Consider the following 26,624-nt stretch of genomic DNA (forward strand, 5'->3'; position numbering starts at 1 on the left):
TCATGAGGCGCGTGTGACCTCGACCTAAGATGGAGCCGCAGAGCAACGGGACGCGGGACGATGCACCACTCTCAAACGCAGAAAACGAAGGAATGAAGGGCCGCCTTGAAGCCCTCTACTTGTTGACCCATGCGTGCCAGAAGTCCCCGCCCCTTTAAGCCCGATTGATGGACCTGCCTGCGCATCACCCTTTTGCTCCCTTGGTCCGTCTCAAAGATCCGGTCCCACTCCGCCCTCTCCTTACTCGATTATCCGACAAAACCCCCTTCTATCCTTTCCACGTGGATTTTGACTCCGAGAAAGAAATGCAGGTGCCCAGCATGAGGCACCCTTAAGAGAGATTAGTTAGGAAACAGGACTGTGGCCTAACGGCAAAGGACAGATCACACCCTGCGACGTGTAAAGAAGGACCCGAGCTGGACCTATAGCTCCACCGCCGGTGCTCAACAGCGCCAACGGAAGAAAACGAACTACCAGAGCCTACCAGTGATGGCTCGCTACAAAAAAAAAAAAAGGACACCGTAACGAAGACCCCCCCCCCCCCTCTTTTTGTTTCGGAACTTTCTACACCCTCTTGGCTAATTGCTTGTATTGGACTAAATTCCTCCCTCAACCACTTTTTGCCTGTAAAATGTTTCATCGGTCATTTTTTAAATACGACAAATGTAAATTTATATGTATTCCACCTCGTATGTCGCATCAACTGCACACGGTTATATGCAAATCCACCAGTATTGACAAACGCTATTCCATTGACAACACACGACTATATGTACACCCCGTCAGCTATGATACACACGGAAATGACCTAACTTATGTTAAAAAGCGGCGACTGTGGAAAATGACAATGTATATGTACATAAGCGGCGTTCATTTGTGTTCACCCTCGCCACTGTTGAAGATAAAGCGAAAGTCACGGCACAGTGGCCCCGCCATCTTGTCCCCTTTTAGGCCCCATCACGAACATAGATAGTAGCCATTTTGTGTGTCATGACCTCTCTGCCCACTGCCAATAGCCTGCATCTCTCTCTCTCTCTCTCTCTCCCCCCCCCCAGTCTCGCAAGTACCCCCCCGTGCCCGACAGCCCCCGGTCTCTCCTGTTCGGGCCATAAACGCACCACTAAACACGACCCTGTCTCCGTGCTGAACCCCTGCCCCCTCGCTCTTTCGTCCTACCCATAGAACAGGCCCTTTTGGTAGCCTCTTCCTCCCTGCCCGATTGCCCAGCCTGATCCCAGGCCATCACCTAGTCCAACAGATGCAGTTTATTGCTCCCTACAGTAGGACCTCGCCTCACATCAGAGGAGCGGTGATTAATCAAGGCCTTCACACCCCTAGATCTGACCGACACCCCTGCATTCCTCCCAGGAACACCCTTTCTCTCTTCTGATGACCCCCCCCGGCTACACCTGGCCTCTCGACCCAGTCCCATATCATAAAACTAGGTCTCATGGATGTACCCCCTCCGGCCCCGCATAGCGAAACGTGATCTTATCGCCTGCCCAACCTTAGATCTGACCACCCCCTCTTGCCCTCGTGTCCTGTTGGGACGTCCGGCTGCAGATTGCAATCACAAGTTACATTTGGGAGGGGAAAACAACGTCAGAGCAACCGGTATGGGAATAGGCCTGAAGCTGGGATTCCAAACATGCCTTTTCGTACTTCAAAGTGTCTTTATTACAATAAGGAATGTTTGTACATCATAAACCTGTGTATAAAAGACGGAGCCGTAGAGAAACTTGTTAGAGCACCTCGAGAAGATACCATGTTGTCTGATTTGACGTGTTCTGTTCCGTCGGAAATAAACTCCTGTTTCCTGCCTTCCAGTCTCCAGCGCCTGCCTCTTTATTTGGTAAACGTGAGTTGGGTGAGAAGCGGCTAACGCCGGGCAAACCTAGAAAAGGGGTAAAACAACCTGATCTGCCTGAACCCTTTTTCATCATGGTGGTGCCCCTTGTTTGCCACTAACACTTAGGTGCCGATTATGATGTCGGGTGGAAAGTTTCTGCCTGACATTGTCTCGGATTTTGAACCAAACACCCCTTCGGTCGGCAGTTCCGCCCGCCCGACCGCTTACGATGCTACAAACACTGTTCGTCGGAGTCTCATTGTTCCCTACGGGAGCCTATGTTCCACCTGACAACACGGGCTCCTATGGGGAAATGGGGTGTGTGTGTAAAACCCTGCACTCTGTGCAGGGTTTTACAGGGTGGTCTCTTAGGTACCCCCTCAGCCCCCAACCGGAGGCTGCAAGATGAAGGGGGCCCTGCTACGGGCCCCAAAAGCCATTTTCCGACATAATCGGTCGGTCGAAAACGCTGCCCATAGAGGTGCACGATGCGGTTCCGACCGACACGGATACTCCGAGAGTCCGTCAGAACTGATTTGGAATGACCAATCGGTTTACTTTCCGACAGCAAACATCGTAATCAGTCAGGTGGATTGTAAGCCGACGAGTCAGTTGGAAGGGTTCCGACGCGGTCAAGGAGATTCCGACTCTCGGAATGAGGCTTTCAGCCCCACATCTTAATCGTCCCCTTAATTCTCAACACTGGGGCGTGTGACAGAGTACCACCAGGTGGTGCTGTCTTGCTAATTTAGAGATGACCACAAAAAAAGTTAATTATTAATTCAATATATATTAAAAACAACCATTACTTGCTGCCCAAGTCATTTTTATAGTTTTGGGGGCCTGGCTGAATTGTCAAACTTGTAAGAGTGTGAGGGTTAGTAGTTGCATTGATTCTGTCACTGGCAGCATGACAGGGGCAGTGTGTGGTGCAAGCTGCAGTGGCCTCCTGACGAGAGCCCTGGCACTTATGTTTTTTTACAAATTAAGCACTGCAGATCCACCCTCTATCAGTAATTTGTGGTGCATCGGAAACAGAGATGTGTGCATATAAAGAAGACGCTTTAAGCAGGTAGTCTTTCTGACTCGGTTACTATTGCCTAAAGAATGTTTTTTTTAGTAATGCTCACCAATGGGATAATGATTTTATACAAAAGTCCCTCTGAATTCCTAATTCTTTTACGTTTCCTGCACCTTCTCAACCCTCCCAGATGTTATTTACTGTACCCTGACCTGAAGGAGGTCTATTCACTCCAGTCCAGCCAGGACCACAATGGGCTGGTCGGGTTTTCTTAGTTATCAAGGAAAGAGGTGGGAAATACACAAAAGACACTTTTAAAATATATCCCCCTTTTGCCTGTCTCTGCTCATGAGGCGATATTACCTTATCTATGCACTAGTGGACAAAAAGCAGCGAACGTATTTCACACCATTTTTGTTGCTTGTTTAAAACTACTGGATCAAACATTTGTTTTGTTACTTTTACTAATGTAAACATTACAAAGAGATTTGTTCCCAAGGCTCACTGGACACCCAGACTTTGAAAGTAGGCCTCTGCATTAAGTGCTCACCCCCACTGCACTGCCTTTCCAGGTTAAAGGTTAGATATAAACGACTGCCATACAACTTGCTGTACTAAGGGAACACATCAATCTGAATTTAGGTACCTGAGATCTGGGCTTGCGGTGGGGACTAAGATGACACCTGTACTCTAACATAGATCCGGCCAATGGCCTACCACCCCAGAGCTGGAAGTGTCATGATTCCAAGCTCCAAGATACGATGCATGGGTACTTAAATGTATGAAGGCTGGGGGAACAGCATAACAACGCGGGGATTACCCCGCACTGCCATTACAACGCAGGGATTACAACGAAAGTCGTTACAATGACTTTCGCTGGAGGGCGCTGTTGGATAGGGAATAGTTTAATTTTCTATCCAACACCTTCCCTACTGTCCACGTGGGATGGAGTTGGAATAGAAAATTAAACTATACCACTATCCAGCGCCCTCCAGCGAAAGTCGTTGTAACGACTTTCGTTGTAATCCCGCATTGTAATGGCATGCGGGGTAAAAGCCCGCGTTGTATTGACATACAACCGGAGGCTGTACATCAAAAATGATGCTTGCCAAGAAGATATGCTTGAGAGTTGGCTAGTGCAAGAAAATGTAGAAATGCCTCTAGCCTGAAACCCTGTTGTTCAGGTGCCAGACCCCATTCAGGAGGCCATGGGACTAGTAGGAGCTAGAATCCACAAGCTTGGGAGTTGAGGCTTTTTGACACTGCTGTCCAGGGGCCTGTCTTATTTTGGGTCTTCAAGTGGGCCAGGTACAACCCATTCCACCCTTGACTCTCTGCGGTAGCGAGGGGGAGCAGTCACCCGCTTCTCAGAGAGGGTAGTGTGAGGGGGAGGGTACTCTGGATCAGGAATTAATACCATCCCCCAGCATTGCAATATGATCAATGTCCAGCCCTATGTTTCTCTTTCTAGAAAAAATAAATAGTTTATTACATAGAAAACGACAAATTCCAAAACATATTCAGTAAGGCACGAATATCGGATTTACCGGTGCAAGTCTTTGTGTATTTGGGGTCCTCTTCTAACTAATCCAATTACCCACCTACTTGTCCCTGTGTGGCCCCCCTTTTCTCTGGGTTCCCTCCTCAGGCTCAGAGTTTGAAGTAAAGTCAATAGGTGCAGTCCATAATTTTAAACATTCCTTGTCAGGTTGCTCTGGATCTCAAGAGAAGTAGCATTCCAGACCAGTGGTGTAACAAAACTTGAGGGGGCCCCCCTGCATGGTACATGAAGGACCACCCGCTATGGATTTAATCAGGAGCTCTTATAGTGTAGTTCCTATATTCCCAATAGGCTCTGCGTATTGGAATAATATATCCTATAGTTTAGACATAGGACTGAGGTCGACTGGGTCTCTATCGAATATACTAGACTTAATTGTGTGTGCCAGCTAGCTCAGAGGTCACTAGAAACTTTCTCGAATTCACAAGAAGGGATTAGTCTCTGACAACCGCATAAACATGGCAACTTTGTTTCCCCAAGATAAAACGTATCTTCAGAGTCGTGGAAACAATAGATAGATATTTCACTCAGTCAATTGTGCATGCTTCGTTTCACCAGAGGTGCAGAGAAATAGATAGACTGGCATTTTCAATAAAAGGATTTATTGAACAGTCTTCTTTCTCAAGCATAAGAAATGAACTGCTACAATCGTAACACTGGTTGTAAAATATAATGCATACAGTATAAATAGTAGAATAACATAATACTGTAAGAGCATTGTATGGTTCCTAAACCACAGATAAACATAACAGAGGCTATTTTAGAAGCACTCAACTGGTGCTCCTAAAATACGCCTACCTCGATGTACCTAACCTAAGCTTAGTACGAGGGAAGAAGTAAGTGAGGTGTAGCATAAATGTATTATTCTTTTGCCAAGAATCTGTCCAAGATTTCTCTTAGGGTCTAAACAGCTCTGTACCTTAGTTTAGAATGGAGAAGGTCAGTCTCAGGACTCGATTTCCCAACAACCCGCAAGGGTAGCTTGGAAACACTGGAGCTGGATTTCCCGGCAGGAGAAAAGACAGTGTCTCTCTTGTTATATAGCTCCTATATATCCTTATATCGTGTTAAGTTAGCATAGGTACATTTAAGATTTAAACGCCATTTTTCCTTTCTTGCAACTTCTGCACACGACCCTTAATTGTTGACTTAGCTTTCAACCTAGTAGTTTGCCGTGGTGTATGTGAGAATAATATGTTATTGCTCTGGTATCAGCTTTGTTCAATAAACCATGTCTGCACGGAGAGTGCTGAAGTTTCAAGAGCAACACGATATGGAATTGTTATGAGGTCTGATCTCCACGCCTTCATAGTCATAACACAAGTGCAGCCTTTGCCAACTTGGGCTTGAGGTGGGATTGATATTGCTTTGCACGAGGATTGTTAACACACTTGATGCGGTGCACATGCAGAGAGAGCTGGTGTATGCTGATGTGATTCCTTCAAGCTAGGACACTAAGGTATGGGCCCGCCCTAAAACAACCCAAAGAGACCTTCTTAGCTAATAATATAATATATGTGTTAGGGAGGGTGAGATATAAGTGTTGTTAACTCTTATTCATTACAGCATGTTAACATGCTGTCACCATTCGCTTTTTATGTCTTAGTAACTATGCTGATAATTTTGCTACTGATAATAAGTATACTTGTATTATCTAAGATACTGCGCCTGAGAAGACGGCATTAGTAAATAAACATTTCAAATGCACATGTGTCTTCTTTACTCCATGTTCTGGTTTGTAATGATAATATAACGAAAGAGTGTTCATGAGTTCCACGTACCCTGAGGTACTGTAAGTTCATGTTCTGGTTTGTCTAAACATTGGGAGTTTGATATGTCCAATGAGACACTGTAGCTAGCTCGGTAAGGGGTGAGTTGGTTGCTAAGGTAAGTTTTGGGACACCCTAATTTGCCGAGGTTCCACTCCTCTGTGCACAGTTCTGTGTGAGTACAGAAACCCTGCGACATGGCGCCCAACGGTTTCGGTGGTCTTATATCATGACACTCGAGTAGTATAGCGTTCAAACCTTAACCCCTTCACATCCGTTTCCGGAAAACGGGGTGTCGGTGAAACCTACCTATTTTTTGAAATAGGTCTTTATTCAAGCTTGATTCATTCTTAAACGGTTTCTTTGAATTACTACCCAGTTGTGCTACAAAGTATTCTTTGTGTTTTCTTGTTTCCAGTACTGTCATGGCGGCGGTGGCTATTGCGCAGCATAGTCGCGTAGCGGTACGCAATCATCTTCAGACGTACCAGGTCCCAGTAGATGGGATGGCTGTGATTTTCGTGGTGTGTGCAGATCCGGCGTTTCCTTACGAGTTGTTTTACTCTTGGGTTACGTTTCCGGCTGTGGACGCTAATTCTGGTTTGTTCCACTCCTACACCGCCTCGGATGTCCCGGCTGAGTATACGCCGTACAGGGCATTGGAAATACCTATTGATCATTGGCAGCATCGAGTTTGGTTTGATGGCGCCCTCCCCCACTCTTTGTCCGCAGCGAGGTTAGGTCCACTCTCAATTCCAGGTACAAATTGGCCTGCGTTAGGTGGCTTTACCCCGCACCCGAATCACGGGGCTTGTACCCTTGCTGAAATTCGCAGGCTACATGTTGTTTCCATATCCGTGATTCGTGCTTTAGTGCAATACATCGGTCGCCACCTGCCTGGTGGTCCCCAGGGGGGTGCGGCCGTTCCCTTGGATCGAGGCGGGATGCGTCTCAATCCAGTGATGGTTAATTCGGTTTTTGGTGCGCGTCCTGTTGACAACGATGACTTCCCGTTCTGGCTAGCAGAGAAGTTTGATCAACTGGAGGCGGTTTTTCCGAATTCTACTCCTGCTGATAAGCATAGAATGTTGACGATTACTCTACCTAAGGATTTAACTCCTGAACTTGTTGACTGTGATAGCTGGGGAAAAACATTTGCGGCGGTTTATACAAGGTGCTTCGGCACCCCGTCTATGACCGCCCTGCCTGACATCATTAGACGTGTTCAGAATGATCACGGTCCAGAGGCAGCGGTTGAATTGGGTATGCGCCTGTGTGGTTCATTTGAGATTGTATGTGATCTCATAATCTCCAATGTTAAAGGAGATGCAGTTAACTTTCAGGTGTCGAATGCTTTGGCTGCTCTGCCCGATGCCGACAAACCCCGCCAGTTAGCAAAGATTGTAGTGGCCGCTTATAAGACAATTGGCCGCACAAGTAAAGGTCTGAAATATTTTCCAGTGAAGGAGAAAAAACAACCTCAGGGACAATCTGCAGTGACGGATGTCCAGCCCAAGTCCAAAAAACAGAATTGGCCTAAGAAACAGACACAGGGGAAGCAGACTAAGCAGACTCAGGATTCTTTTCCTGCAATACAGGCTCCTGCGCCGACCGAAAAAGTTTATGATTTGCGCGATCGCGCGATGATTAAATCACCTGATCGTTTTCAGGGTTCTGACCAACGCTCTCCTCGTTCCTTTCAGGAAACATCGGCCCAGAAGACCGGTGGAGGAGGAGGGGGTGGACGTGGACGTGGTGGCCAACAGGGACGTGGTCAGTCCCGCCAGACGGACGGCGCAGTGAAGCAGGAGGATTCTACGCCTAAGCGTCCGCAGTTTGCGAAGAAGAAAGTCGCAGCCTTAACAGCGCATAGATATGCCACAGATAGTGAGAACGCGGCTTCGGAATCTGACGTGGGCTCTGACCTTGCTGGACAGCGCGGCGGAGATTACCATAGTCAGAGAGGCGCTCCGTCCACTACTGAGGGTGACAGCGACTGAAGTGTTCGTTGTGATAGAAACAGCCGATACGAGATTAGCTCCCCCTGAAAGACTTTTTGAAATTGTCCTGTTAATTGAAGGTGACATACAGCGTACTGTTAAAGGGGTATTTTGGGAGAACCTTTCGTCTACTTATGACATTTTGCTTTCGGAGGCTGACTGGCCCCCACCTTTTGTGCTCGCAGCGCCGCGAGGGGAGGAGGTAATCCTGCCCAGTTTCGCGCACACAGTCTCGACTGAGCATGCGCAGCATTTTGCAGAAGAGTGGGCTCGGGCTCTTGCGCCGGCTCTGTACCGCAACCAATGTGGTTGGGACCAATTGTCTCCTTGCCACGAAATTCCTTTGCGGTCTGAGCCACAGCCGCAGCCTCAATATCCCATACGGCGTGAAGCTAAAACAGCCGTCGCAGAAATCCTTGAACAATTGGAATATCAGGGAGTTATTGAAATGTGTGTGTCACCCATGAATAATCCCCTTTTTACTGTGACCAAACCTGACGGATCATATCGTTTGGTATTGGATTACCGGCATTTGAACTCGCATTGCCGTAACTGTGCAGTACAGAATACTCACGGCTCTGCCCTAGTGGATAGTCTAGTGCGTAAGCGTTTTAAGACAACGCTAGACATTTCCAATGGTTTTTATGCACACAGACTGGATGGCTTTAGCTCCCAATGGACAAGTTTTACGTCCGCTGGTGTGCAAAAATGCTTCCGGCGACTCCCTATGGGCTACAAAAATAGTCCTGGAGTGTTCACCTCCAGAATAGTCACTCTATTGGAGGGTATCGATCCAGATGCATGTTCTTATGTGGATGACATTTATCTCACAGACGACGAGATTTGGATGCATCTGTGTCGAGTGAATTCCATAATTTGTACCTTTGCTGATATGGGTTACAAATTTAATTTTGCAAAATCGCACATTGCAGAACACACAGTGTTGTTCCTCGGCTATGAGCTGAACAATGAAGGTAGAGGTTTGGCTCCTCACTTCTTGGAGAAATGCGCACAATTGCGCGCTCCTACAACACTGAAAAAATTACAGTCTTTGCTGGGCTTTTTGAATTTCGGCAGAACTTACATTCCGGAATATGCCCAGCGTATCAAGCCTTTGTATGCTTTGATACAACCAACTTTCTCAAAATCATGCTGGCTGCCTGAGCATTCAGCCATTTTGCAATCCTTGCAGGCTGATCTGCTCGCTTCTAAATATTTACTGACTCGTGATAACCACACCAACCTGGTAATAAGAATAATTCCTGGGACGGTGGGTTTCACATACCTCACTTTTAATGAAGGTGACACAGTACCTATTGCTTACAAGTCACACTTGTACACTTCGGCAGAGTTGCGGTTTCCCACAGTGGAAAAGGTTTTAACTGCTGTACAGATGGCAATTCTTAAGGAACGAGCACTGTCTCAGGGGAAACGCATGTTAGTGGTAACACCCTGTCCTCATTTGGAGGCAGTCACGAAAGCCAGTGTACCAAATTCAAAAGCTTTGCACCCTCGGTGGATTCAGTGGGCTGCGTCATTGTCATCCACGGATGTCATGTTTATTTTTGACGCCTCCTTACGGTCGCAAGAGTACTTGCAGTATGAATTCGTGCATCCTGCTCCTCTGGCTATGCGACCTTTGGAGGACTTCCATTGCATCATTTACACTGATGGGTCGGCGCAGGTTGCGCATGGCTCTAAACATGCCTACGTTTCCGCATGCGCCATTGTGGTCGGTGCTATGTTGAATGATGAGTTCATTTCCAGGGAAGTACACACGCTGCCCCTGGGTGACTGCACCGCACAATTAGCAGAGCTTCGTGCACTCTTACTAGCGTTAGAGTACGCGGATCCAAGTGTTACTACTCTGATTGTAAGTGATTCTTACTACTGTGTCCAGTCTTACAATGAAAACTTGTTCTTTTGGATTCAAAATGATTTTCATGATTCCAAGGGTAGCACAATAAAACATAAAATGATCTGGGTTCGAGTGGCAGAGCTTAAGGCTATGTTGCCCCTCGTTTATGTGATTCATACTCTCGGTCATCAGCGCGTAGGAGTTCACGCTGTTGGCAACTCGCTAGCTGATGAAGCAGCGAAATCAGCAGTATCTACATACTTAGTTGCAGCGGTTACTAGGTCTAAAACCAAGATTGATAGCGACATCTTGGCAGCGATTGCTGCCTCTGAGAAGGGAAGTAAACATCCTGCGGGATTCCCTTCGAAGTATATATACCACTTAAGTCCCGAAAAGGTTCCTTTTGTGACAATTCCTGATGTTGGGGAACGGCTGATTCCCAACTCGGATCGCAGAGCAGACTTGATTACAGCGGCTCATGAAGGTGTGGCGTCTGCGCATGCGGGCGTCTCGGCCACTGTAACTCAATTACAACAACGTTTCTGGTGGCGGGGACTGTACAAACAGACGCGTGATTATGTCCTTCTATGTGACATATGCCAGCAGATTAAACCTTCAACTGCTGCGCGTCCGCCACAGACACAGTTGTACATTTCTAATAAACCGCTGGGCTGTGTTTATTTAGATCACTGCGGTCCTTTTTCATCTGATACTGCGTATAAGTACATCTTAGTAGCAGTTGACTCATGCACACGCTTTGTGTGGGTATGGCCACATCGCAGCGCTGATTCACGGACTGTCATTAGAGATTTGCGTATCTTTATAGGGATTTTTGCCTGTGGTACCTTCCATTCGGATCAGGGTCCGGCTTTCGCCTCTAAGGCGTATAAGGATGCCATGACTTCGATGGGGGTCCAAGTCAAGTTTTCGTCACCCTACAGACCTGAGGGTAATAGTGTAGTTGAACGAATGAACCGTGATTTAAAGCAATCTTTGACAGCCCGAGTTATAGGCACTGGCAGAAACTGGCTGGCTCACCTCTATGGCGTGCAGCGTGCTCTTAATAATCTCCCTAGAAGGTCTCTGGGTGGGCGGACCCCATACGAAATGCTCTTTGGCATCAAGATGTACGTCCCTGACCGTGACGGTCTAGACTCGGTGGTTCGCGCCACTTCCTTTGACGCAGATGAACATTGCAATGTTTTACAGAATCTACAAAAGACCAGAGACAGTCTTGCAAAGGAACATTTGCCCTCCACATCGGATGATGCGTTGCAGATCCCGGTAGTTGGCTGGCTACCCCAGGTTGGAGAACTGGTTCGAGAGAAGATCGACAACAAGAAAGAGTTTGGTCCCTCATATCGAGCTCCAGTCCCAGTGCTTGGAGTGAAGGGCACAAGAACAGTCATTTTACCACCACTTCCAGGTCGTAAGGAAAACAGGTTTATTTCTATTGACAATGTCAAGATACACAGAGTGGCCGATTCTTCTTAGCATGACACCAGCTGTTTCCTGTCCTTCCATTGTGAGAAATTCAGTTGTGCCCACTGCTTCTATTATTGAACCTGTAGTGGCCATCGAATTACCTGCTGTTTCCAGTCCTTTATTAAATAATTTACCAGGACCTAACATTGATGAGACAGACTATGCCTATCCCACTGATTTGTCCATACCTGACCTGCAAACACGTTTAGCCACAGAATCCAGATTTTCCTTTGACTCTGTTTCTCTTACCTCAAAGAAACCCTCTCGTGTTGCGGTTTATGCAAGCCTGTTCAAAAAACATTTTTTGATACCACCTTGGACTTACATTTGGCTAGTCCTTATTTCGATTTACCTTTTTATGTCAATTGGTTTTGTGTTTTATTTTTTTCGAATCATCAATGGACATTATGTCGAGGAAAGAACATGCATTACTCATTTAAATGGAACTTTGGCCCCACTTTCCTCTTCACATTCTGCACAGAGATTAAAAAGAGACTTGACTTTGGTTAACATCACAGCATGGCCTGTCCTGGATGGAATCGTGTGGGATGCAGTTCGTTTTCAGATTCATGGCCCAACGGAAGTCGTTAATGTTCCTAATGTACTTAGAGTGAATATGGGGGATGTGGTGAAACAAAACATTCGTTCTGATGATTGGGATGTTAATGCTGTGGAAAGTTTGTTTTCTGATTTAAAATACTATGCTGCTTTTGATGCTGAAGATTTATATTTGGAATCTGCTAATTATGGTGAATTGTTCTGTTACCAACATTATGGCAATCACTTCTTACACAAAACGTCATCCCGAAGGGAAACTGTTAATTTCACTCAGTGGGAACATTGCCCAGCACCTACACAAGGGAGTTCAGAGACGTTTCTGAAAAAATATACTTATTTCACTGACTTTAATCAGTCCAATCCCGAGTCCTTTTATTTTAAATTTCACAAACAGCCAATGTCCAAGGTTAGACTTACCGATACTAAATTGTTGTATTCGAAGGCCTTTCTAGATCAATTAGTTACTGGAGGCTATGAGCTATGGAAGCAAACAATCGACCTTAAATCGGTTTGGGGTTCGAGGGCCTGGCAGGTACAAGGCATTGAGGCTTTGCACCGTGCATGTCTCATCCCGAATCATATGTTGTTTTTAAATGAAACGATTTCCCAGACCACATGCTTTGGATTGGCTACTTCTAAAAGATTGAACACTCCATCTTTCCCGGAGTTAGAGGAATATGAAGGTTGGGGTAATTTTACTCAATTGTCCATTCAAGAATTACAGGCTCTGCTTCTTAATTCCTCCTTTAACATTTCCAGTATGAATCCTAAGGGTTGGCTACTTTGGCACCGTAGTGCTGATTCTTGCCAAAAAAGATTTTTAAATATAACTGACGGTTTTAGGACTGTTAGATCTGATCCCCGGTTTGACTTGAGTCATACTGTCACCTCTTACTCTGTAGGAAAGTTATGTCAAGCTTGGCTGAAGCATTCAACTTTACCTGCGGTTAAGTATCACCTTTCCAAACTAAATGCAGACGTGGATTTGAATGATTTCATTAAAGGCCCAGCTAGTGGCAGGTCGAAAAGATGGTTATATGGGGTTTACAATGAAATTTGGAAACTATCACAGATTGAGGCTGCTACACGCCTTAGGGCTATTGATCAGGCGAATCTTGAGAAAGTGCTTGCAGTTGTTGACAATAGCATTAACGTGCTTTCCTCTAGAATTTACACACTGGATAATATTGTGTCATCTGTTGTTGATATTGTGCATGATGAAGTTTCAGTATTATACCATGGTCAAAATCAATTACGGTCAATCATGCAGTTTGCATGGACCCTTCAAACTCTGAAAATGGGTAAAGTTCCCTGGGGATACATGAACGTTTCCACTTTATTTGCACCGTTTAATTTGACTGACAAACAACGCTTGCTTTCAATGCGTGATGCTTCCTTTTCTATGTTACATATTGAAAGGTTAGAATCTTTACCTTTTTCTGTGGCAGAAGCCACTGCTGCAACGTGGCTTATCCACGGTTTAATAACGCTGCCTTTTGCTTTATATAAGTTTTCTAATTGTATGAAATATGTGCCCATAGGTCGTTATGAGCCTTTAGGTAGCGGTTTTCTTCATGAAGTCTGGTCACTCCCATACACATACAGATGTTTCAAGGATGAACAGGAGGTTTATCTAACAGGGGAGGAGTGTACTCAGACGCCAGATCATTCTTTAATGTGCAGACACATACAGTTGCACGGTTCATGCAACAAGGACCGACCGAATATGGCTTGCATTTTACAAGGCACGCCAGTTCCTGCTATCATCCCCACGTTTAAATTGTTAGAGAATGGTAGTTATTTAATGCTCAATAATGAAAACTGTTGTGGGTTAATTAAAGGTATAGCTTTCATAGTTACAGTAAGTGAGCGAGTTATTTGCTGCAGAAATGTTCTTTATCCTCCCACACGTGAACATAGGGAGTCTTCCATTTGGCCAAAGATACCGACCTTGGGAGCAGAATTCAGCGGCATGGCTAGAATAAGAGCTCTTTTGTCCCAGAAAGAGGTGGCCTTGAGCTCGGCCCGTGAAACTTTTGTGCTTCACATTGCCAACACCCGTACGGAGGTTCAGGCTCTATTAAATACTGATTTGCCTTTGCATTTCGGAGCTATGGTTCGTTCTATCTTTAACGCATCCTCCACTACGGGCCTAGCACATTTTTTTAAAGTTGTTAGCAGTGGTCTCGTGACTTCCTTTGAGAAGATTTTTGGAGTCATCCCTGCCTTCTTCCATTCTATTTTTTCATCCTTGTTTGGAGGGTTCCCGTTTTTTCTTGCATTAGCGGCTGGCGCTTTGGTAGTTTTCTGCCTTTTTAAATATGGATGCCCTTCCTGTGCAAGACCACGCGCAACTGCTACTGACGCGGTTTCGCAACCGCATGCTTGATTATTATGGCACACTGCCGTTGGCGACTCTAAGCACGGCGTTTGGATTATCTTTTCGGTTCTCCTATTTCACCTGTGTCCAGCCTGTATTTCGCTGCCTGACATGTGATTTCCTTTGGGCCATTGATTTGTGTCTCTGCGGACCGATTTCTTCTGACGTCGATTTTAATCAGCTGATGAGTCCTATCATTGCTCACGAGTTGGTTTGTTCTGACGAGAGGATTATGGCCTTGGCGGTGGCGCATGGACTAATGGGTCCCTGGGATGTGTTGTCGGCAGCGCAGAAATTCTTGGAACGGAGTTTTCTTGAAAACCCACCGAGCTGTCCTCTGATGGTTATAGAGGATCCGGTGCTGGGAGATCACGTATGTTCCTTTCATCTTTTAAATTGGATGGCTGAACTGTTTTCGGATGATGACAGTGACTTCCTCCTGGAGGCCGTTGCGGCTTACTTTTCATATACAGTTTTATCATAAACACTGCCTCGAATTGACATGCTGATTAATAGCATTTCATTGATTTTATTGACTTTTGGTCAAGACATTTTATTTTTTGATTGCCTATTGGCTTGAGCCACATTATACTTTTGGGCTATTTTTTAGCATTAGTTTCTATAATTGATTTTTATTCATGCTCGTTTATTGTTGAATTCTGCTCTCATGTGACGGCACTTCTGTTATCTTATTTAGTCCGTTATCGGATCATGGGGGGGTGTTATATAGCTCCTATATATCCTTATATCGTGTTAAGTTAGCATAGGTACATTTAAGATTTAAACGCCATTTTTCCTTTCTTGCAACTTCTGCACACGACCCTTAATTGTTGACTTAGCTTTCAACCTAGTAGTTTGCCGTGGTGTATGTGAGAATAATATGTTATTGCTCTGGTATCAGCTTTGTTTAATAAACCATGTCTGCACGGAGAGTGCTGAAGTTTCAAGAGCAACACGATATGGAATTGTTATGAGGTCTGATCTCCACGCCTTCATAGTCATAACACAAGTGCAGCCTTTGCCAACTTGGGCTTGAGGTGGGATTGATATTGCTTTGCACGAGGATTGTTAACACACTTGATGCGGTGCACATGCAGAGAGAGCTGGTGTATGCTGATGTGATTCCTTCAAGCTAGGACACTAAGGTATGGGCCCGCCCTAAAACAACCCAAAGAGACCTTCTTAGCTAATAATATAATATATGTGTTAGGGAGGGTGAGATATAAGTGTTGTTAACTCTTATTCATTACAGCATGTTAACATGCTGTCACCATTCGCTTTTTTATGTCTTAGTAACTATGCTGATAATGTTGCTACTGATAATAAGTATACTTGTATTATCTAAGATACTGCGCCTGAGAAGACGGCATTAGTAAATAAACATTTCAAATGCACATGTGTCTTCTTTACTCCATGTTCTGGTTTGTAATGATAATATAACGAAAGAGTGTTCATGAGTTCCACGTACCCTGAGGTACTGTAAGTTCATGTTCTGGTTTGTCTAAACATTGGGAGTTTGATATGTCCAATGAGACACTGTAGCTAGCTCGGTAAGGGGTGAGTTGGTTGCTAAGGTAAGTTTTGGGACACCCTAATTTGCCGAGGTTCCACTCCTCTGTGCACAGTTCTGTGTGAGTACAGAAACCCTGCGACACTCTCAGTGCGTCTGCTGGAGGGTCGGCTTTCTTCGGCACTTTCTGTAGCAGGGCCGTTGGGCAAGTAGATAGTCGAACTGCTCCAAACCACCGTGTGTTTGCTTGGTCAAGTGTAGGCATATTTATACCTTGAAGGTGCCGAGTTTGACGTACAGTTGGACATAATAACGTCATCAAAGAGCCTCAGTTCTTTGAAAACTCCATGAGTTCTTGGACAAAACAATATTCAAGCGAGGGGAAGTCCCTGACTGCTGAAAGCGGGTTTTTCCAAGAAATCGTTGTGGATTTTCAGAACTAGTGGAAGTAGCCGTGCCGTATTTGGACTGCATGTGCTATGCCCAGATATGGTTATGATGTCTATGCCTATATAAGGATATGGTGATGTATACCTCTAAAAGGGCATGCATAGGGAATCTTACAACAGGGTCCTAAAATAATACATAACACTCTCAGGCCAGAGTACTGTGCTGAGGGGGCCCTTTGCAGCTTGGGGGCACCCCACACTGTGGGGGCTGCGGAGGCCTGTGTTACGCCACTGCTCTAGACCCAGGAAACACTCCCAGAGGATGAATATGTAAGCATTTTTTATTTTATGTAAATTGGCTAATCTAGAAGAAGGATGCTGAAGCTGAGCAGAGAGCATGGACCTCTAGAGACAGCCAGTGTTTTCGTAAGGTATCTCAGGGGTCCAGAAAGGACAGCATTGTTTATTCTATTCTCTTATCTTCTATTCTATTCTATTCTACCCCTCATTCTCTGGGTCTCTTTAATTACCTTTAAATATTAGATATGAGAAGCTTCTGACAACATCATAATGCATGAGGCCGAAGGATGAGTGTATTGTAAATGTTACCAGAATCCTGAGATGGCAAGATAGAACCCTATTAAATGTTACCTATTATATTTTTCTTATAGTACATGTTTGTTTTGGGGTGTTGAACCTGAATAAGCTTTCTTTTTGAAGGGGTGGCTAACAATAAGCACTGATAAGAATTACAATGCTTAGGATTTCTTTGCCTTTCACAAATAATTTGTTAGTAAAATAATTGTGGGGCCAAGTGGATTTATTTGAGTCTGTCTGTGACTGCAGTATTTACCACATATCTGTTGCATTTTCTGCCTCTGCCACCTTATTTACCACACAATTTGCATCATTTGTAGCTTTCATAACAAATTCTGTTTCTAGCTTAAAGGTGATGAACATAATACTAGCAGAGAATGTGCCTCATAAATTTCCTTTTTGACATATAGTTTAGAAAACTTTGCCACATAATTTGACCCCCATGCTACACCATCCTTGCTGCCCTAACAATGATGATTGCTTCAGAGTGGTTTGGGGGCTATTTTCAATATTTCATGGTCCCATATGAGATATGGGTTAATACCACTGCTTTTTGTGCAATAGAATGACCCAAATCTGTAATATATGTGTAGGTGTTATATGTATACATTATATTATATTATATTATACTATATTATATTATATTATATTATATTATATTATATTATATTATATTATATTATATTATATTATATTATATTATGTTATATTATATTATGTTATGTTATGTTATATTATATTATATTATATTTGCTATGTGAGAACCTCCTCCATTAGTCCACATCCACGGGGAGGGGCTCTGATATTAGCACAGATGAGGGAAACGTCTGACGTTGGCTTGTAAAACCCTTTAGAAGGATCATTAAGGATGTTTCATTATCTCCATATTGCCAAGGTCAGGATGCCCATATTTCCTCTTTAGTTCTGCAAGGGGAATATTCTCCGGCTCTTCTATAATAGACCAGAACACGTCCACACAGGGAGTGATGCTAAATCAATAAAAACTCATCCGTACACCTCCCACCTTCCCAGGGTTCCACACACCGCTGCAGGTTTGTAATTTACTTACCCATCTACACTTTCCTCCCCACCATTTCTTTTTACACCCACTCTAAAACTTTTTGTGTGAACATACATTCTGTACAGGAGGTCACATATAAAAGGCTTCAGTCTAAGAGGTTATTGATATTAGACAGAGCTCCACGTGCAGCCGCTCTCTTCCCGCCAAGGCACCAAGGCGCGCAGCTCAGAGTTCAAATAGGTTTTATGAGTTGGAGAGAGAATGATTTTTGGGGGGAGGGGCACTCACACCCGCTCTCCCAACCACCTTATTTAAAAGGGAAAGCACTTTATTTAATTAATAGATATCATCAAATACTATTGTATTGTATTGTAATTGCATTTATATAGCGCTTACTACCTCTGACGAGGCATCAAAGTGCTTTTTTGGTGAGCTACTCTGGAATCCATAATGAATTAGTGGTGAACTAGTACAGTAAAATATGAAAGTAATTTGAGTGTTTGATATGTTAGTCAGTTATTTGGAGTCAGAAGGATAGTAGAGGAATAGAAGAGGGAAAAGGTTTGCATTTATTTAACGTTTGCTACCCCTGAGGGGGTGTTGAAGCTCTTTTTCAGCGAGTAGTACGCTACTGCTGAACCCAATAAGGATTAGTGGTGAATTAGTATGCACATCTGCCTGTGTTGCCACAATTAAAAATCAATGCATTTTAGCGTTTTCCATTTTTAGTGAGATAAACATACATGTGGTTGTACTGAAACTATTACCTTCCTCTCCCTCAAATTGTAAAGCGCTCTGATATCCTTTGGGATCATGTTCGTGCTATATAAAACGTTATAAATAAATGTGGTGATATGGGTTAATTGCAGGCATAATGCAGATTTGGGGGCTGATATAGAGGAGGGCAATAATAAAGGTCCTGCTGGCCATGGTGGGCACAAATATCCAATGTTTGGAATGCTACCTGATCCATTGCCAGTGGGTTAGACTTATTGCAAGCATTCCTCCCATCACCTTTTGTGTATGTGATGTAGTGCCCTGAATGCCATGGATACGTCCAGATGTGGGTCCCGTGCTCAATGTGCCACTGAGCCAAGGTGCACTGGACTGACCAGCCACAATCTGGGCGAGACCGGTCTTGGGTTACTTGTATTTCATTTTGGGGTGGACGTGGCCTGGCAGTTCTGGCTGGACAGTTCCTATTGGATCAGGGTCAAGACTGATTTGCATATGGCTCAGTCCAAACTGAGGTGACATGCTGGGTAAAAAAATGATGGGTTGGAATGGTACCCCAAGCGATTGCCAGTGGATAAAGTAATTGCAATCATTTCCCCTTAACCCTTTGTGTGCTAGATGTGTTTCCTTCAGGACAGTGTTGGGACTGCAAGTCACTGTATTAGCTCCTAATCAAGTGCTTTGCCATCGTCAAATGGGATTCATAGAAACGAAGCTCCAATCTAGAGGCTGGCAGGTTGCCATGAAGGGTTCCTATAGTTCCACAAGCCTTTGGATGTCTCCTCATTTTACTGTCTACAAATTATTTGACCAGACCAAAGTGGAACCAGTTTTTACCATCAGATGCCCCAACCCTATCTTCTTCTCCATCCTAACATCTACCTGTGCCACCATGTTATCGATGTAGGGCTCCTTCCGATCTTCGCACATCCACGGATACCACGGCAACAGATTCTGAGATCCGATTCTCTAGAGCTCTCTCCCACTACTGACATACACTGAAGAAGAATATTACTGCTGATAACCCCCTGTTCCTCTATATGGTCATGGAACTCCTTGGTGACTTGCAATTTCCTTATAATGTACGGGTGAGCATAACAATCTACACAAGAAATGTTTCAAAGAATGAGTTTCATTTTCAAAGGCCACCACACTGCATGGGGTGAAGTACTCAGGACCGTACTGACACAGTGGGGGCATATATAGAGTTGCAGGAGAGAAACGGAGATAGGGGTGATGGGAAGTGAGTGGAATGAAGGAGAGAGACGATAGAGAGATATCAGAGAGAAGGAAGGAGAAGAAAGAGTAAAGGGAGAGGCAAAGAATGGGTGGAAAGAGCGGGGGAGAAGGGAGCTGCCGGTTTAAAATTTTTTTTGCCATGGTTGCTTCTTGTTCCCAGTTCCAATAACAATTACACACTCAGAGTAAAAATGTTCCCCAAACCAAAACAGTCTAGTCGGAACCCAGTTTTTGCAAGTACCCAGTGCCTGGTGATGAAGACGGCTTGGAGAGTGAGCCTTGGATTCACCTGGAGCTTTTTCGGTGTGTTAACTCTACATATTAGTACCTTAATGATACACTAATCCCCACAATACCAACATTTGGAGTTTAGAATAGTAAATCTGTACTTATTTATAAACATTTATCTGACAACTATCTTATACTCGCTATTTTTTGCTACAATGTTTTTACAGCACAATATTTTTCCACAATATTCTGCCATTCAGCCATTTCAGCAGAGTAGTAATTCACCACCAGCGATATTTTGTTAGGAGTGAGTTACAGATTAACAAAACTATTTTAACCAATGTGCATCTTGGCAAGACCTGCAGCAAAATAAATAACAAACTGATTAATTAGGCTACTTCGGTTTATTGATTTTGATTTTAATAAATATAGGTTTTTCTTCCATTTCATCCAGTACCAGCCTGCAGCTTTCTTAGCATGAATGAATTGTAACGCTTACCTTCTCTATGAGGAACCTGCCTTGGGCGGGACCCAGGAGAAGAATAAAAGCAACACACTTTTTATTGCAGAAAACTACATAGAAATACAACTCAGGGTGATTTAAAGGGAAAAGAGGACACAGACACATATAAAGGGCTGTATGATGGAACATCGCATGCCTTAACCACGTGGTCTCAACTACCACTGCGTCTTTACCGTGCAAGCCTTTACCACGCATGCCGTTAAAGACATGATTGGTAAAGGGACATGTGTGCTAAAGATCAGATCTCTGCCATGAAAACTGACCATTTTCACCTGCCCCGTGCCCTAAAACATTTTGTTAAGGTATATGCGTGCTTAAGGCAACCGTGGCTCGGCTTGTGGGAAACGGCACGCGTGGCTCTTCCCGCATTGTTAAGGCCGTTTCCCCATATAAAGTGATGTGAAATAACTGACACCAGCTTCTTGGCCTCTCAGCCCTCAGTACAGCGAGTTATTTCTCATGCAGTAAATCCCAGTTCTAGTTACCCATATTGTTGAGTTGTGTTCCCTACAGTCTATGCTCAGACGTGAGTCCCGTGCTCACTAGGCCACTGGAGTCAAGCTATCCTGGCTGATGACGGCTGATTAGCCAGAAAACGGTCCTAGGATGCTTGATCCCGGTCCAGGGAAAACATGGCTTGGCAGTTCGGGCTGGACTGTTTCCATGAGGCACAGGGTCAAGACTAAATTTGCATGTGGGCATGTCTGAAATGGGGTGACATGGTGAGCAAAATAACGATGATTTAAACCCAGATCTGTGACTGGGGGTGAATGTTTTCCAATGTGCAACATTCCGTCCATCATCTTGTGTGTTTTGCCCTACAGTCTTTAGGCACAACTCAAGGTGCTTTATATCACCAACACATCAGGTCAACACAAAAGGGACAAAACAGCATACAGTTTGTGACTTACAATCGAATGGAGCTCAACAACATACCAATTCCAGTAACGAAGACTTTTAAAGCGGCCTAATGTATGTCCATTCTTATTGTCATAATATCTATGATATGCACAGTATGTAGAACCTGTATTGAAGTGTTTCACACTAAACTGTTAAGCTGTAAGAACCCTTCAAAATGACAAAATATCAATAAAAAGAGTTAAAAAAAAATAAAGTGATGTGAAATGCAATGTTGTTCCCATTCTGGGCGGTTCTGCTGCCCTAGCAGGCGCAATAGTTGTAAGGAGAGTATTAGCAAGTCATCAAAGACACCATGCAGGACATACTGACCAAAGGACATAGGGATGCCTTCTTAAAAGGCGCACAACCATCTGCAGTGGAAGGGAATGGCATCTTGTTCTGCGAGCGAACCTTATGTATCTATTATGTAACTGACTTGTCGCTCTGATCTGAACCCAACACCAGGTAACATTTGACATTTGATGCAGATAGTAATATCACCTGACCCTGTTTGGTGTCAGCAACCCTGATATTACTGGGTTTTAAACACAAACACAAAAAAGTGTCAATCTGCTCACCACCCTCCCCCAGGGTTACTCCCTTGAATTCAGCTTACAAAGGTTTCAGAGAGTAATCCTGGATACATGTGATGTCTTTGCATTATTGCAAATTGCACTTTTTAAAAATTGTATAATACTTTGCTCCATGAAGAAATCTCACTCCCTAAATCTCCAGCAATTTGGTGGGGGTTCCCTTTCCTTTCCCTCCCTGGAAAGGGATTAACTTCTCCCCCTGGCAGGAGTAAATCTCTCAAACTCTCCTACTGTTTTCGTAGTGGGAAGAGGTCGTGGACAATTTTGTAGGCGCTGACAACATTTCCAAAGCATCCCACCTTCTCCCTGCCCTCGGAAGAGGACATTCTCAAGTATTACCTAAAACTAGGGTAATATGGAACATAAATAAAGGCCTTTATGGGCCCAAACTCACCTTTTGCAAATTTCACAATTAGTTTGCACTGTATGGCTGGGTCTAACTGAGGTGGAATGGTGAGCAAAAGAACGATGGATTTAACCCAGATTTCTTGACTTGGGGTGAATGTATGATTCAGTCAGCATTCCGTCCATCATTTGTTTGCGTATCATTTTTCGCCCTATGTGGGATGGTATGCCCAGAAGTGGGTCCCTTGTGCCACTGGATTCAAGCTAGCTTGGCTGAAGAATGGTGACTTACCCTGAAACTGGTCACAGGATGCTTGTTTCCGGTCCAGGGAGGACCTGGCAGTTCGGTCTGGACTGTTCCCATGAGGCACAGAGTCAAGACTGATTTGCATATTGCTGGGTCTAAACTGGGGTGGCATGGTGAACAAAAGAATGATGGATTTAACCCAGATCTCTTGACTGGGGGTGAATGTATGATTCATTCAGCTTTCCGTCCATCATTTGTTTGTGTCGCACTGTAAATTGAGGCATTTAGACATGTAGAACTTTCACATGTAGAACTAGAAAGTGCTATTGTGAACCTGGCCCATGGTGTAGTTGTAGTCGAAGTCCGAGTAGCATCAGAGACATTTGCTATTGGCACTTTTCTCATCCCAAAATGCCATTTGTTTATTGCTATATTAATTTAATAAAGCGCTGAGACAGGCACTCTTCGGTTCCGTGGCGCTAGGTTGTAATTTTTTTGTGTGTGTTTTGTCATCTGTATGGTTCTTAAACCCTCGAGTATTCATCTCTGCAGTCCGTACAGCAAATGATTTCCCCCGTCTTTGTATTCAGCATCCGTGCAGGGCATTAAACCTCCCTTAGGCCTGAAGGCAGCGATCGAGCAATGTGCTTTGGCGCGTGGCATCCTGGGACCAGGTGACAGCCCGTTGACGAATGGTCAGCCCATTAAGGCGGCCAGCCAATGGCGGAGGCGCCTGTTGCCATGCGAGCTGCAAAGGGGTCTCCACTGAAATGAAATTTAAATGGAACCACTTGAATGCCGAGCTAAGAAGCAAAGGATTGAGCGCGGTTTTATTGTGGTTTAAAAGTCAAATGTGCGTTCTGATGGGGCTTCGAGGATGTCTGGGAACCGCAATAAGTCCCCCCAGGGATGCGCCAAAGGATTTCATCACATTGTCACCGACCTTGAGTTTCGCAAAGTACTAGTACTAAAATGCCTTTAACCCAGCAAATCCACCCGGAAAAAAATGATTGTTGAAAATCATTCGGCAGTAAAACCAGAATAAAAATAATAGGCATACAAGGGAGAAGGAAGAGGACATTTACATCTGTCAAAGTTATTCAATTTAAACTTCTTTTTTATTGTTTCTTGAGTTACAGTCTTGACGTTCCAATTGCTAAGGAAGCTCATACTTGTATTAGAAACATAGATACTCGGTATTTGGCATTTATCTTCTTTACTAAAATATTTAAGCACCAAAAAATTCAAGTTTGGTTCCAAGTCAGAATATAACCAACATCTTAAAAACCCCAACTGGCAATGAACAAACCATCAATGAAAATGGTACTCATTAATTGAAAGCACCCAGATCTCTGAGCTGTTCCTCTCACGTGAGGTCTGATCAAGGGTATTGCACCTTGAAGAATCAATCAATCTTTCTTTATTTGGTTGAAATTACCATGAAAGATAAAATCAATACAACAAAACAGATAGAAAGAAAAGCTAAAATTCATATTGTAAACGGTTAGAAATTGGTATGTTTCAAAACATGAGTCTAGTATGTGAGATTGTGTGATTTTGTGTTGTGACTAATAAGTGTTAGAAAGTTTGCGAAAATGAAAAGTCAACTCATTTTAAACTTAAGCATCGCATGTAGTCAACGACATTATACGAAGTAAACAAAATTGTCCCACTATGGACTATATTAGTTGTCGACCATTCATCATTGGCAAGAGGCTATAAAACCACATAAAAGAAGCAACCACGCCATCAGGTGAAGAGAAAAATTAGATATCTAGCTTATTCTGCCACCTTAATACCCTGACCTTTATTCTGTGTCCACCTCAGGAACCCAAATGTGGGTGTAGATAAGCGTCAAGATCTATACTTGAGCTCCATTGCATGGTGATGTGTTGCAACATGCAATAGGAACCAACAATCTCACACACAACTTCTGGGGAGTACACTTGATCTGATGGAAACACTGACCTTCTCACTGTTGAGCTTGGGGGAAGAATTATTTCCTTTGGTTGTTTATACTTTGTCCCTTGCCCTATCGCTAGTATCTCTATTGGTGACTATACACTTTGCCAATCTTCCCATGTTCAAAATTCTCCCATCTGGGGGCACAGCATTTTTTAATAGATTCACAATCTTCATTGACCCAGTGAATACGGATCATTTCATGTTCCCCGTAGGATCTTTAACCTTAACTGGATCACCTACTTAAAAGTCTTTGGTTTTGGTTCCATGTATTCTGGTGTACATCTCTTTGTGATCAGCCTGAGATCTATTTCCCTTTCCCTCTTGCATGTGCACTCAGAGTTGTTCACCTACCCCTTGTGCCATTTTATCTACCAAGGTACTAATCTGGAGTTTGGATTTCTTGCTTTCATTAGTTCAAATAAGGTTTAATTCGTGGTTTGGTGGGGTGGTAAACAGTATGCTTCCAACTGTTTCATTATCTCTTCCCTCCTGAATAAGCAACTGACCTTAGCTAGTTGGATGCCCTCTTTGATGGTTCTATTGAATCTTTCTACCTTCCCTTTAGTTTCTGGGTGGTACAAGGCAAATAGTTTTTGTCATATACCATTGCAATGTAGAAACTTCCTCATCTCTTGAGAGCAGAATTGGACCCTATTGTCACCTAATATTGTCAGTTATTATTGTATTGGACAACCCATCTCTCAGGAATATTTCTACCAGAAAATTTATGACCATCTTTGTGTTGACTTCAGAAACAAATTATTTTGGCCATCTGGAGTAAAGGTCAATCAATACTAGTATGTAAGGTGACTACCTCTCAACAGTCAAGGGACCCACTATATCCAGGGCTATATCCACCTATGGGCCCTCCGGGTGAGGTCGACAGAGTAGAGTGGGAGTATGTAACTTCAGTAGCTTATCCCTTGATAAGCATTGCATACACTCAAGTGTTTTCTTCTCTATGCATAGGTCCATATTTGGCCACCAGAATTCTAGGCGTGGTCTTTGCTTCATTTTGGTGATCCAGAGATGGCCCTCATGTGCCAAATGAATTAGTTTGCTTCCTAGAGATATTGGGGGAACTAATTTGGTGACCCTAAAGAGACAATCGTCAACTATATAGAAAAGAAACATCCAGATTGGCTCAAGATGCTCATCTTGTCTCTCTAGCCCCACCCAACATTTCATTGTTTTTTTTACAATCCTCTACAAAAGTGGGTCAGATTTCAATTCCTCTTTCCACTGAGTTTTTTCTATGGCCCCTTGTGTTATGACACATACATTTCTTTTTGTATTTCCAATTCCTCTTCCTCATATTCCATATCATCCCCTTTTCTTCCTTAGTGTCATCAGCTAAACAAGAGAGGCAGCCTGCTGCATAATTCCTCACCTCTGGGAGATATTCTACACAAAATATGAACACTTGTAAGTTTACCACCCACATTCTGATTCTGCTGGAAATTGAGTCTTATCCCTTTTGTGTAAAAACTTCTGTGAGTAGCTTATGGTCTGTCCTTACGGTAAACTTTGTTCCCCTGATAAGTGTTGAGTGCCCAGTGTGCTGCCAAAACCTCTTTTTCAATCACTGAATAGTTAATTTCTACCTGTTTCTATGATCAGGAGTTGAAACCAATAGTCTCTTCTCCTTTTTCACTTTCATGCATCATTACAGCTTCTAAGCCTTGTGAACTTGCATCAGTAGTTATAATGGTCCTCCTTCCTGGTAAAAACGGTTTTAAATTAGGGGGATGTGGCTAATGCAGTTTTAGTATTTTCAAATTATGTTTGTCATTTCTGATTCTAGTCGAAATGTACCCCATTTTTTAACCATGAACGAATGTTGTAAGTTCT

This window comes from Lissotriton helveticus, chromosome 5_1 (assembly GCF_964261635.1).
Source record: "Lissotriton helveticus chromosome 5_1, aLisHel1.1, whole genome shotgun sequence".
Classification (NCBI taxonomy): domain Eukaryota; kingdom Metazoa; phylum Chordata; class Amphibia; order Caudata; family Salamandridae; genus Lissotriton; species Lissotriton helveticus.